Source organism: Antechinus flavipes, chromosome 2 (assembly GCF_016432865.1).
Source record: "Antechinus flavipes isolate AdamAnt ecotype Samford, QLD, Australia chromosome 2, AdamAnt_v2, whole genome shotgun sequence".
NCBI classification, from domain to species: domain Eukaryota; kingdom Metazoa; phylum Chordata; class Mammalia; order Dasyuromorphia; family Dasyuridae; genus Antechinus; species Antechinus flavipes.
In genome coordinates this window covers 329,953,833-329,967,858 of record NC_067399.1, presented here as the reverse complement: position 1 = coordinate 329,967,858, position 14,026 = coordinate 329,953,833, and the positions used below count along the sequence as shown (strand labels likewise).

Sequence of the window (14,026 nt, the reverse complement as noted above, 5' to 3'; positions counted from 1 at the left end):
AAGATCAAAATGGGTCCATGACCTAGGCATAAAGAACGAGATTATAAATAAATTAGAGGAACATAGGATAGTTTATCTCTCAGACTTGTGGAGGAGAAAGAAATTTGTGACCAAAGATGAACTAGAGACCATTACCAATCACAAAATAGAAAATTTTGATTATATCAAATTAAAAAGCCTTTGTACAAACAGAACGAACGCAAACAAGATTAGTAGGGAAGCAACAAACTGGGAAAACATCTTTACAATTAAAGGTTCTGATAAAGGCCTCATTTCCAAAATATATAGAGAACTGACTCAAATTTATAAAAAATCAAGCCATTCTCCAATTGATAAATGGTCAAAGGATATGAACAGACAATATTCAGATGAAGAAATTGAAACTATTACCACTCACATGAAAGAGTGTTCCAAATCACTATTGATCAGAGAAATGCAAATTAAGACAACTCTGAGATATCACTACACACCTGTCAGATTGGCTAAGATGACAGGAAAAAATAATGATGAATGTTGGAGGGGATGCGGGAAAACGGGGACACTGATGCATTGTTGGTGGAGTTGTGAACGAATCCAACCATTCTGGAGAGCAATCTGGAATTATGCCCAAAAAGCTATCAAACTGTGCATACCCTTTGATCCAGCAGTGTTTCTATTGGGCTTATACCCCAAAGAGATACTAAAAAAGGGAAAGGGACCTGTATGTGCCAAAATGTTTGTAGCAGCCCTGTTTGTAGAGGCTAGAAACTGGAAAATGAATGGATGTCCATCAATTGGAGAATGGCTGGGTAAATTGTGGTATATGAATGTTATGGAATATTATTGCTCTGTAAGGAATGACCAGCAGGATGAATACAGAGATGCTTGGAGAGACCTACATGGACTGATGCTAAGTGAGATGAGCAGAACCAGGAGATCATTATACACTTCGACAACGATATTGTATGAGGATGTATTCTGATGGAAGTGGATTTCTATGACAAAGAGACTTAACTGAGTTTCAATGGATAAATGATGGACAGAAACAGCTACACCCAAAGAAGGAATACTGGGAAATGAATGTGAACTATTTGCATTTTTGATTTTCTTCCCGAGTTATTTTTACCTTCTGAATCCAATTCTCCCTGTGCAGAGGGAGAACTGTTCGGTTCTGCAAATATGTATTGTATCTAGGATATACTGCAACATATTTAACATATATAGGACTGCTTGCCATCTTGGGGGTGGGGTGGAGGGAGGGAGGGGAAAAAACGAAACATAAGCGATTGCAAGGGATAATGTTGTATAAAAATTATCCTGGCATGGATTCTGTCAATACAAAGTTATTATTAAATAAAATAAAAAATAATTAGTTAAGTCTTGTTGATTCTATTTTCATAATAGCACTCACTTCCATTTTTTTTTTTTTTTTTGTATTCATAGGGGCATCAGCTTAATTAAGATTTTCAGATAAAGAATACATGTAGGCGGAGCCAAGATGGCGGAGCAGGCACACACGACGCTCTAAGCTCCTCTCATTACCCTCATAACCAACTATTTAATCCAACCTCAAAAATAACTCTTCACTGCTTAAATTCATGAAGATAAGAAGCACTACAACTTACCAGCCGATGGGGAAGCTCGCCAGGAAAGGTTTGTCCTGAGGGGCCAGGAACAGACTAGCACAGGCAGCGAGAGGCTAGCGTCCTGAGCAGACCAGGGGCGCAACGTCAGAACCTAACGAGATCTGGCTGTAACCCCTCAAACCCGGAAGTGACTCAGGCAGACTTAATCGCAGTCCTGTGGCCACATCCGGCAGTTCGGGGCTTTTGCGGGGGCAGTTACTAATCTGCACGACAGCAGGGCACAGCCTGGGCAGCCTCTAATAGGCAGTGTGGGGGACTCGGCCTGGGGCAATAGAACCTCCCCAGCTGCCTGCGCTTCCCGGGCAGACACTTCCGGTCCCTGCAAATCCATTCACTGGTCAGCTGCTAATACCCATAGGCCCAGGGCAGGGTTTGGCTTGGGGCAGTGAAACTCTCACTCCTCAGCCTCTAGCCCCAGGGCAGTTGTTATCTCACACAGCTGAGGTTCTTTGAAAGACACTTTCCCAGGCCGGCCTTGCAGGCCTGAGTTACTTTCGGGTGGGGAACTCTTTCCCAGAGCACTCCAGTACCTCGCTGCTTTTTGTAGCTGGTTGGCAGGACAGCTACCTGTCCATATACCTTTCACTGCTCTGCAGAGGAAGCTAGTAACCTCCTGGCTCTGAAGGCAAACCTTACAGGCTTTAACAAAATGAGTAAAAAAATCAAAAGAACGATTGATAGTTTCTATACAGAAAGAGAACAGCTTTTCAACCCTGAAGAGACTAATAGCAAACAGTCTCCAGATGATTGTTGGTCTCCAATACAAAAGGCTCTCCTAGAAGAGACTATTAAAAACCTTAAAAGAGAGCTAGAAGAGAAATGGGGAAGACACATAACTCACTAAAAGAAAAATTTGATAAAGTGGAAAAAGAAAATAACTTCTTGAAATGTGAATTGGAAAAGGTAAAAAACTCCCAAGAAGTGCAGGGAAACAGAGTTTGCGAATTGGGAAACAGAATTTGAGAATTGGAAAAGGAAAATGACTCACTAAAAAAAAAAAAAAATTAGTGAAATGGAAAAAAATTCCATAGAGCAAAACAACTCAATTGGACATATACAAAAAGAAGTAAAAAAAGCTAATGAAGAAAATAACTCACTAAAAATTAAAACTGAACAAATAGAAATGACTGATTCATTGAGACATCAAGAATCAGTCAAGCAAAACCAAAAAAATGAAAGATTGGAAAAAAATGTCAAATATTTACTTGGAAAAACAACAGACCTGGAAAATAGATCTAGGAGAGATAACCTGAGGATCATCGGACTACCAGAAAATTATGATGAAAAAAAGAGCCTAGATACTATTTTACAGGAAATCATCAAAGAGAACTGCCCAGAAGTAATAGAACCGGAAGGGAAAATAGGCATTGAAAGAATTCATCAAACACCTTCTGAAAAAGACCCTAAAATAAAGACTCCAAGGAATATTGTGGCCAAACTTCAGAATTTCCAGACTAAAGAAAAAATTTTACAAGCAGCCAGGAAAAAACAGTTCAAATACCGAGATGCAACAATAAGGGTCACGCAAGATCTGGCTGTATCAATATTAAAGGATTGAAGGGCCTGGAACCAGATATTCCGAAAGGGAATGCAGCCAAGAATAAACTATCCAGCTAAGCTGAGTATTTTTTTCCACGGAAGAAGATGGACATTTAATGAAATAAAGGAATTCCATCTGTTTCTAAGGAAAAAACCAGACTTAAACAAAAAATTTGATCTTCAACAACAGGAATCAAGAGAAGTAGAAAAAGGTAAAAGGAACTCTTGAGAACTGTATTTCTGTTGTGAATATACATAAAAACCATATGTATAATTTGATCTTACTGATATAACATAAAAAAGGGAAGTAGAAATGGAAAGAGGATAGCGTCAGAAAAAGGGAAGAAGGGAGATAAAAAGAGGGAAACTACATGCGACAATGAGGCAAAGGAAACCTATCATATATGAGGGAACTTAGAGAGGGGGAGGAACATTGTGTGAATCCTACTCTCATCAGAGTTGGCTCAAAGAGGAAACAATTGACATATTTGTTTTACTCAGACTCTTCTCTCACTTCTTTAAAAAGTGGGAGAGGAAAAGGGAGAAGGAAAAAGAGTAATAAGGGAAGGGTACAAGAAAGGGGAAGGGATTCAAAAGGAGGAGGGAGGGATACTAAAGAGGGAGAGCTGCGCGACGTTAGTGGGACCAATAGGGAAGAAGGGAAGGAGGGCAAGAAAAAGAAAAATATAATCTGGGGATATTAGGATGGCAGGAAATGAAGAATTGGTTATTTTAACCGCAAATGTGAATGGGATGAACTCTCCCATAAAGAGGAGGCGGATAGCAGACTGGATCAAAAATCAGAACCCTACAATCTGTTGTTTACAGGAAACACATTTAAAACAGGGAGATACATACAGACTAAAGGTAAAAGGCTGGAGCAGAATCTATTATGCTTCAGGTGAAGTCAAAAAAGCAGGGGTAGCCATCCTTATCTCAGATCAAGCAAAAGCAAAGATTGATCTAATTAAAAGAGATAAGGAAGGAAACTATATCTTGCTTAAGGGTACTATAGACAATGAAGCAATATCAGTATTAAACATATATGCACCAAGTGGTATAGCATCTAACTTCCTTAAAGAGAAGCTAAGAGAGTTGCGAGAAGAAATAGACAGCAAAACTATAATAGTGGGAGATCTCAATCTTGCACTCTCAGATTTAGATAAATCAAATCACAAAACAAATAAGAAAGAAATTAAAGAGGTAAATAGAGTATTAGAAAAATTAGGTATGATAGATCTCTGGAGAAAACTGAATGGTGACAGAAAGGAGTATACTTTCTTCTCAGCAGTTCATGGAACCTACACAAAAATTGACCATATATTAGGACATAAAGACCTCAAAATTAAATGCAGGAAGGTAGAAATAGTAAATGCTTTCTTTTCAGACCACAATGCAATAAAAACTACATTCATCAAAAAGTTAGGTGTAAATAGACCAAAAAGTAATTGGAAACTAAATAATCTCATCTTAAAGAATGATTGGGTGAAACAGCAAATTATAGATACAATTAATAATTTCACTCAAGATAATGACAACAATGAGACATCATATCAAAATTTATGGGATGCAGCCAAAGCAGTAATAAGGGGAAATTTTATATCCTTAGAGGCTTACTTGAATAAAATAGAAAAAGAGAAGATCAATGAATTGGGCCTGGAACTTAAAAAGTTAGAAAAAGACCAAATTAAAAACCCCCAATCAATTACTAAACTTGAAATTCTAAAATTAAAAGGAGAAATTAATAATATAGAAAGTAAAAAAACTATTGAACTAATAAATAAAACTAAGAGTTGGTTTTATAAAAAAAAAACCAATAAAATTGATAAACCTTTGGTAAATCTGATTAGAAAAAGAAGAGAGGGAAATCAAATTGGCAGTCTTAAAAATGAAAAAGGAGAACTTACCACTGATGAAGAGGAAATTAAAGAAATAATAAGGGGTTACTTTGCCCAACTTTATGCCAATAAATTTGATAACCTAAGCGAAATGGATGACTACCTCCAAAAATATAGGCTTCCCAGATTATCAGAGGAGGAAATAAATTGCTTAAATAGTCCCATTTCAGAAAAAGAAATAGAACAAGCTATTAATCAACTCCCTAAAAAAAAATCCCCAGGACCAGATGGATTTATATGTGAATTCTACCAAACATTCAAAGAACAATTAGCCCCAATGCTTTATAAACTATTTGAAAAAATAGGGAATGAAGGAGTCCTACCAAACTCCTTTTATGACACAGACATGGTACTGATACCTAAACCAGGTAGGTTGAAAACAGAGAAAGAAAATTATAGACCAATCTCCCTAATGAATATTGATGCTAAAATCTTAAATAAGATATTAGCAAAAAGACTACAGAAAATCATCCCCAGGATAATACATCATGATCAAGTAGGATTTATACCAGGAATGCAGGGCTGGTTCAATATTAGGAAAATTATCAATATAATTGGCCATATTAATAATCAAATTAACAAAAACCATACGATCATCTCAATAGATGCAGAAAAAGCATTTGATGAAATTCAACATCCATTCCTATTAAAAATTCTTGAGAGTATAGGAATAAATGGACTTTTCCTTAAAATAATCAGTAGCATCTATTTAAAACCAGCAATAAGCATCATATGTAACGGGGACAAACTGCAACCATTTCCAATAAGATCAGGAGTAAAACAAGGTTGCCCACTCTCACCGTTACTATTTAATATTGTATTAGAAATGCTAGCTTTGGCAATAAGAGTTGAGAAACAGATTAAAGGAATAAGAATAGGCAATGAAGAAACCAAATTATCACTCTTTGCTGATGATATGATGGTATACTTAGAGAACCCCAGAGATTCTACCAAAAAGTTATTAGAAACAATTTACACTTTCAGCAAAGTTGCAGGATATAAAATAAACCCACATAAGTCATCAGCATTCTTATATATCACTAACAAAACCCAACAGTTAGAGTTACAAAAAGAAATTCCATTTAAAGTAACTACTGATTGTATAAAATATTTAGGAATCTATCTGCCAAGGGAAAATCAGAAACTTTATGAGCAAAACTACAAAACACTTTCCACACAAATTAAGTCTGATCTAACCAACTGGAAAAATATTAAATGCTCTTGGATTGGGCGAGCAAATATAATAAAGATTACAATACTACCTAAATTAATCTACTTATTTAGTGCTATACCAATCAGACTCCCAAAAAACTACTTTGATGAATTAGAAAAAATAACAACAAAGTTCATATGGAAAAACAAAAGGTCAAGAATTTTAAGGGAATTAATGAAAAAAAAATCAAATGAAGGTGGCCTAGCTGTACCAGATTTAAAATTATATTATAAAGCAGCAGTTACTAAAACCATCTGGTATTGGCTAAGAAATAGACTAGTTGATCAATGGAATAGGTTAGGTTCAAAGGACAAAACAGCCAATAACTTTAATAATATAGTGTTTGACAAACCCAAAGACACCAGTTTCTGGGATAAGAATGCATTATTTGACAAAAATTGCTGGGAAAATTGGAAATCAGTATGGCAGAAACTAGGCATTGATCCACACTTAACACCGTACACCAAAATAAGGTCAAAATGGGTTCATGACCTAGGCATAAAGAATGAGATGATAAATAAATTGGAAGAGCATAGGATAGTTTACCTCGCAGACCTGTGGAAGAGGGAGGAATTTATGACCAAAGAAGAACTAGAGATTGCTATTGACCACAACATAGAAAATTTTGATTATATCAAATTGAAAAGTTTTTGTACAAACAAAACAAATGCAAACAAGATTAGAAGGGAAACAATAAACTGGGAAAACATTTTTACAGTCAAAGGTTCTGATAAAGGCCTCATTTCCAAAATATATAGAGAATTGACTCTAATCTATAAGAAATCAAACCATTCTCCAATTGATAAATGGTCAAAGGATATGAACAGACAATTCTCAGACGAAGAAATTGAAACTATTTATAGACATATGAAAATATGCTCCAAATCATTATTAATCAGAGAAATGCAAATTAAGACAACTCTGAGATACCACTACACACCTGTCAGATTGGCTAGAATGACAGGGAAAGATAATGGGGAATGTTGGAGGGGATGTGGGAAAACAGGGACACTGATACATTGTTGGTGGAATTGTGAACACATCCAGCCATTCTGGAGAGCAATTTGGAACTATGCTCAAAAACTTATCAAACTGTGCATACCCTTTGATCCAGCAGTGTTTCTACTGGGCTTATACCCCAAAGAGATACTAAAGAAAGGAAAGGGACCTGTATGTGCCAAAATGTTTGTGGCAGCCCTGTTTGTAGTGGCTAGAAGCTGGAAAATGAAAGGATGTCCATCAATTGGAGAATGGTTGAGTAAATTGTGGTATATGAATGTTATGGAATATTATTGTTCTGTAAGGAACGACCAGCAGGATGAATACAGAGAGGACTGGTGAGACTTACATGAACTGATGCTGAGTGAAATGAGCAGAACCAGGAGATCATTATATACCTCAACAACGATACTGTTTGAGGATGTATTCTGATGGAAGTGGATCTCTTCGATAAAGAGAGCCTTAATTGATCAAAGATGGACAGAAGCAGCTACACCCAGAGAAAGAACACTGGGAAATGAATATAAACTGCTTGCATTTTTGTTTTTCTTCCCGGGTTAATTATACCTTCTGAATTCAATTCTCCCTGTACAACAAGAAAACTGTCCGGTTCTGCACAAATATATTGTATCCAGGATATACTGTAACCTATTCAACATGTAAAAGACTGCTTGCCATCTGGGGGAGAGGGTGGAGGGAGGGAGGAGAAAAATCAGAATAGAAGTGAGTGCAAGGGATAATGCTGTAAAAAATTACCCTGGCATGCGTTTTATCAATAAAAAGATATTAAATTTTAAAAAAAAAGAAAGAAAAAAAATTAAGATTTTCATCAATTCTTACCTGGAATATTACAAAAAATCTGTTATATTTCCTTCCTTCCAGTTTTCCCGCTCTCTAATCTATCTTCAATATATCTGCCAAAATAATCTTTAACCACATGCCTCGTTCTATACTGTCTCTAGGAGCAATCAAAACTTTTCAGCTTGTCACCTTTTAACTCAATCTACCTTTCCAGATTCTTTTTACATTCAAGTCTAATTGTTCTATGACCATGGTTTTTCATCTCTTCCCTCAGGGCCTTTGCACACCTGTCCTGAATGAAAGATCCTCCTTTAGAAATACAATTCAACATGCATTTAATAATTACTAATATGTGTTAGGCACCATGCTAGGCAGTAGAGGTACAAAAACAAAAGGGGAATAGTACCTGTAATTCAGCCATGGGAGACAATATGTACATATATAAAGGTATAAAAAATGTAAAAAAGGAAGGTTTTTCTTCCTGAGTTCAAATATGACCTCAAATACTATGTGATCCTGGGCAAGTCACTTAACCCTGTGTGCTTTAGTTTCCTTGTCTATAAAATAGGATGGAAAAGAAAATAATAAACTGTTCTAATCTCTTTGTCAAGAAAACACCAAATGGGGTCACAAAGACACAACTGAAAATGATGAAGAAGCTGGTATTTGAGTCAAGCCTTAAAAGAAAATTTGATCCTAAAAAAGCAAGAGTTCATTCCAGGCATAGATAACAGGCACAGAAAAGGGAGATGGAGGACTTTGTAGACAAAACAGTAAAACTACCAGTTTGATTGAACCTTAAATTGTGTGGAGAATGATGTGTAATAAGGCTATAAAGTTAAGTTGGGACCAGAGTGTAAAGGGATTTAAGTGTAGAAATGGAGTTTATATTTGACCCTAGAGTCTCTAGAGTTTCCTGAGGAAGGGAATAACATGATCAAAGCTGCAATGTAGAAAAATCACTTTGAAATTCAGAAATGTGAAATTCCAAATTCTACCTAAAATAGCTTTTGCTCCTTTTCACTTCATTCAGAACAATGCTTTTGCATGCATATTACTTTTTTTTTCTACTTATATACCTGATTTAAACAAAAATCAGTTAACATCAGTTCATATGCCACATTTCTCTTACCCTGTGCTCTCATTCAGAGAAGCAGCATAATATAGCAGATAGAGCTGGCTTTAAAGTCCTACCTTTGTATGACTTACTAGCTGCATGACCCTGAGCAAATTCTAAAATTAGAAAATGATGGCTGCTACTGGCTAAGGCAGTTTCCTCATTCGAGAGTACCTTCTATTAGTAACAATCACAGGCCCAGTCCTTATTCTAGTTTCATTCACTTAATCTACTAAAAGCATGTATTAGGTTTCTACCATGCTCCTGCTGCAATCCCAAATTTATAAATTTAAAATGAAAAATTTTTATAACACCCATTGATTTACATGATTACTTCATGAATGTATACTCATGGCGATTACAAAAATCCTATTCCATTGTTTTATCAAAAGTGTAGAGGTAACCCTGAGTTTTTGAAGACCCTTACAGACTCTAACAAGAAGGCTTTGTTTATGGGTATAGAATGTTTTGTACAGAGCTATAGTTGAACAATTTGAGGACTGTCTTTATAAATAAGAAGAAACTTATCACTAACACAATGGCCATTAGGTGATAAATTTTTTCGACTATAGAACCTCCCCAAATAAGACAAATATTTAAAAAATGGCACTCAGATCTATGTGTTCTCTTTCTTCTTCCACAGTGCTAATGTCAGAGAGATAGAAGAAAATGCCAAGAATGACATTTTTAAAACAACTATAAACATTAATTTCACTATTGGTACTCTAAATGTGAGGTTTTTGCCCAATAGCTAGCAAAAGAATGACAACATATTAACGCTAATATTTTTAAAACAAATAAAACCAGAAGGCATAAAAGAATTATAGTTAAATGGAAGGAAAGCTTTTAGATTCTCTTTAAAGAGCTAATGGACAATTTTCAGATGAATAATTAAAGCCATTTCTTGTCACATAAAAAAATGTTCTAAATCACTATTGATTAGAAAATGCAAATTAAGACCACCTCACAACTCTCAGATTGGCTAAGAAGACAGGAAAAGATGATAAATACTGGAGGAGATGTGGGAAAATTGGAGCACTGATGCATTATTGGTGGAGTTGTGAACTGATCCATTCAACCTGGAAAGCAATTTGGAGCTATGCCCCAAAGGCTATCAAACTGTACATATCCTTTAATCCATCAGTGTCTCTATAAGAATGCATTATCTTTCTCCCCAATGCTACTACTCTTTCAAACTGCCTTGTTTTTGTCGAGGGCACTGCCATTCTTCCAATCAATGCTAGGTGGTGTGAAGTCAGGAGAACTCAAGTTCAAATCTGGCCTCAGATACTTAACACTTCCTAGCTGTTTGACCCTGGGCAAGTCACTTTACCACAGTTGCCTTAGCAAAAAAAAAAAAAAGAGTGCAAACTTATTTTGCAAACTAGTACATGGAAGAAGGAAATTTCTGCTTCTTTGTCTATCTAAGTCCATTAAAATTTCAGTGAAATAGTCATCTCCTTTGAAAGTCTTTTCTTGATTCCTCTAATAATTGGCTCCCTGTATTATAATCATTGTGAATTTTTTAAGGGGGTTGGGATGGTACCATATCCTCTATTTACTTATCTATATACCTACAGAAAAAAGTAAACTCCTTAAGAAGTTTTTGTAATTTTTGCATCCTAAGTACTAGCATAGAGTCTAATGCACAGTAGTTTAATACAAGTCTGTTAAATTGAATTATGAGCATAATCTCACAAAACTGAAAAGAAATTAGGAAAAATGATACTACAGGACACTTAGCTTTAGATGACCCAACTATAAGCAAATTCCAAAAGTAGTTATGAATGAAAATTGGAAGGAGAAGAAATAAGACATGAAATAGAATAGATTCACCAGTATTTCTACAGTAGTCTATTATGGAAATGGAAATGGAAAAATGGCTATAACCAAAAAAATACACACAGAAAAAACATGTATAGGAGGTGACAATTTAAAAGCTGGCTGATAATTGGTTTTCAAAATATCTTAAAGAAGGAAAAATTACAAAAGAATGAAAATCTCCCCCAAATTCTGACCAAGACATATAATTCCCATGTCTATTTTCTTATCTTCATAAAAAATGTTAAGAGTAATTTATTGATGCATTGAAATGATCTTAAGGAAAATGAAAATTAAAAAAGTAGACTTCTACAAATGATTTTCTACATCAAACTATACTGACTGAGAGGTAATGACTATATAGATCATTCTATGTTCACTGATAACAACAAATCATATTTTGATAGAAATTGCCTTAAAGGGTAGAGATGCTTTCAATTAGATAGATCCCACAGGCAGGTTAAAATTTGTTGAGCACACAATCACAGAGATAATTTTTGTTTAATAATTCTTTAATTGTTGATAACATAAAATATAATATTCTAATAAAAAAACAAGAAGACATTTTCATCAAAGGTATATATGAATGTCAAAGTCACCATATTTCAGTGTCCAAATGAATAAGGGATTATCTATAAGGTTCTCCAGATGTTTCTGTTGATACATGATATTCTGCTGATTGCCTTGTCAATAATAACCATGGTCAAAAGATTTCAACACAGGAAGCCATAAACACAAAAAAGACCAGGAGAAGAAAGATTGTGTATCATTCAGATTCTGACATAACTTTGAGTGAGCAGCCTACTGAACTACTCCAACAGTACATATATTTTTGATAGATGATGCAGAAAGAAAATAAACTAGGTCCATAACTGAACAGGAAGAGAATAGGCTAGATTAAATTTGAGAAGTTACATAATAAACTTGATTATCCCAAGCAACACCCTGACAAAGAATTTTTGCAATTTTTTTGGTGACTGCTCCATGATTATATATAAATCATGGAACATTATGATTGCAAAAGAAAAAAAAAACTGCAGGTGATCCAAAGAACAAAGAAGAGACACATGATAGTCTATCATAGATAGAGGGCTTGAGTTTTATACTAATAGCTAATATATGTTTAAGACCTAAAAGAAATTTATCTCTATGTTGGAAAGATTCTTAATGAAGCTCTTTTGGAAAGATAAAACAAAAATAAAATAAGATGAGAAGGCTTGTTTGAATTGCAATTTCCCCAGTAAAGAACCAGATCTATTAAAACATTGTAGTAGGAAAATGTGGGGACTCAGTTTTAAAATAAAAATTACTAGTTAAGAATTCTGATATTCTACCTTGATCAAAGCACAATTTATATAGATTTTTTTTCTTCAATAGTCCTGTCAAGAAAAGTTAAATGCATACTCAGTCCACATGACCTATGAATACTTTTAAAAGCATGCCAATATTAACATACACTGGACTTTTTCTCACTGAGTATTAAATAAATATGCAAATGAAATCAAAGGTCCAATTTATAAGACATAATAATGAAATAATATGAAGTTTGAATGTATAAATTGAGGCTAACCACATATAGTTATTTGATGAGTGTGTATAAAGTAAATACACATGCTAGCCTCTGTCATAAAACACTGTAATTTATTTTGCAGTTATATGTATATTTGTTTTATAATTGGCCTAAATTATTTTTATGCATATTACATTAAATATTAAATTTTTGCCATCTATTTGTGAACTGAATTGTATGTTACATTTTTCATATATCTGTACTCATATAAATAGGTTTTAAGTTTCTTGGGGGCTGAAACTCTATTATATTTTGTGGCATCAATTCCACACATAGCAAACACAATAAAATTTTGATGACTGACATCATGAAAACCAATTTCACTGGTAAAGATTAAGGAAAAGATCTGTAGAAGTAAAGCTGCACCAGCAGATTACTTATGAAGTAAAAAAAAAAATCTGCCTCTCCAAAAATGAACACTTTTTTTTTCAAACTGGAAAAAATGAATTTTTTAAAGTAATACTACTTTATAAGAGAAAAGAAATTAAGGAAAACTGAACAAGGTATGATAAAGAAACCACATTGCTTTTTTTCTTAAAGGAATTACACAAAAGTGACTTTGGCAGAAAGAACTTTTTTTTAATTTGGGATTCCAGCTAGATTCAGCTACTCTAAGTTCAAATCTATATCCTTAACTTAAAAAATAAATTAATATTTAAATGACACTACAACTACAATCCATGCACACATAGTAATCTAAAATATTTTTTAAATGACCTCTTAACTTAAGTGAAAGAAACTGCAGAGGTGATCATACTACATACTACAGTGAAGCTGAAAATAGTACTTGAAATTCTGTTATATACATTTGATTTTCTCCCTAGTAAATTGCCACAGTTGTTCATATAATTTTAAAAATATATGTATATATTTTAATACTCACAAAAATCAATTAAAGCTATTTTACAGTTGGGCTGCCACAATTGTCTAAATATATCATAATCATTTTACTTTTATATACTTTTCTTTCAGTTTTTTAAAGAGCTAATTTTGCACCATGTAAAAGAAACAGTTGATACTAATTATGTTTATGTACACATACTAAATATAGATGAAAATCTAAATAAAATTATTCAAACCCTTTAGGGTATTTTTGTAGGGCCTTTCATCATTTATGTAGGAATTAGCATGAATTTTATTTATATCATAAATATCTAGCAGATTCTAACATATTTGTGCATATATTTTTATGAGAACATATACTCTTGAGTACTATTCACTATACATTGATTATCTCAACATTTGCACTATTTTGCCTTTCACTACTGTTACTCTTCCTCCTGGTGCTTGACTGTGTTTGATTTCAAGGCATACTTTTCTGACACCTGCAATATCTATTATATGCATCCTGATTATCACCTAGTTCTGTTTTGATTGTGGACTCCCAAGTATTTCTGTGGGTTAGCCTACTCTCATACCAACTTTCTACTCTTTACTCCCAGC

The 14,026-nt window shown here is 34.3% G+C and overlaps 1 protein-coding gene across 1 annotated transcript in view; it reads right to left on the bottom strand.

Moving 5' to 3' along the window:
* LRRC9 (leucine rich repeat containing 9) overlaps positions 1-14,026 on the bottom strand; it is a 204,756-nt gene that overhangs the window by 152,333 nt on the left and 38,397 nt on the right. The window lies entirely within an intron of this gene.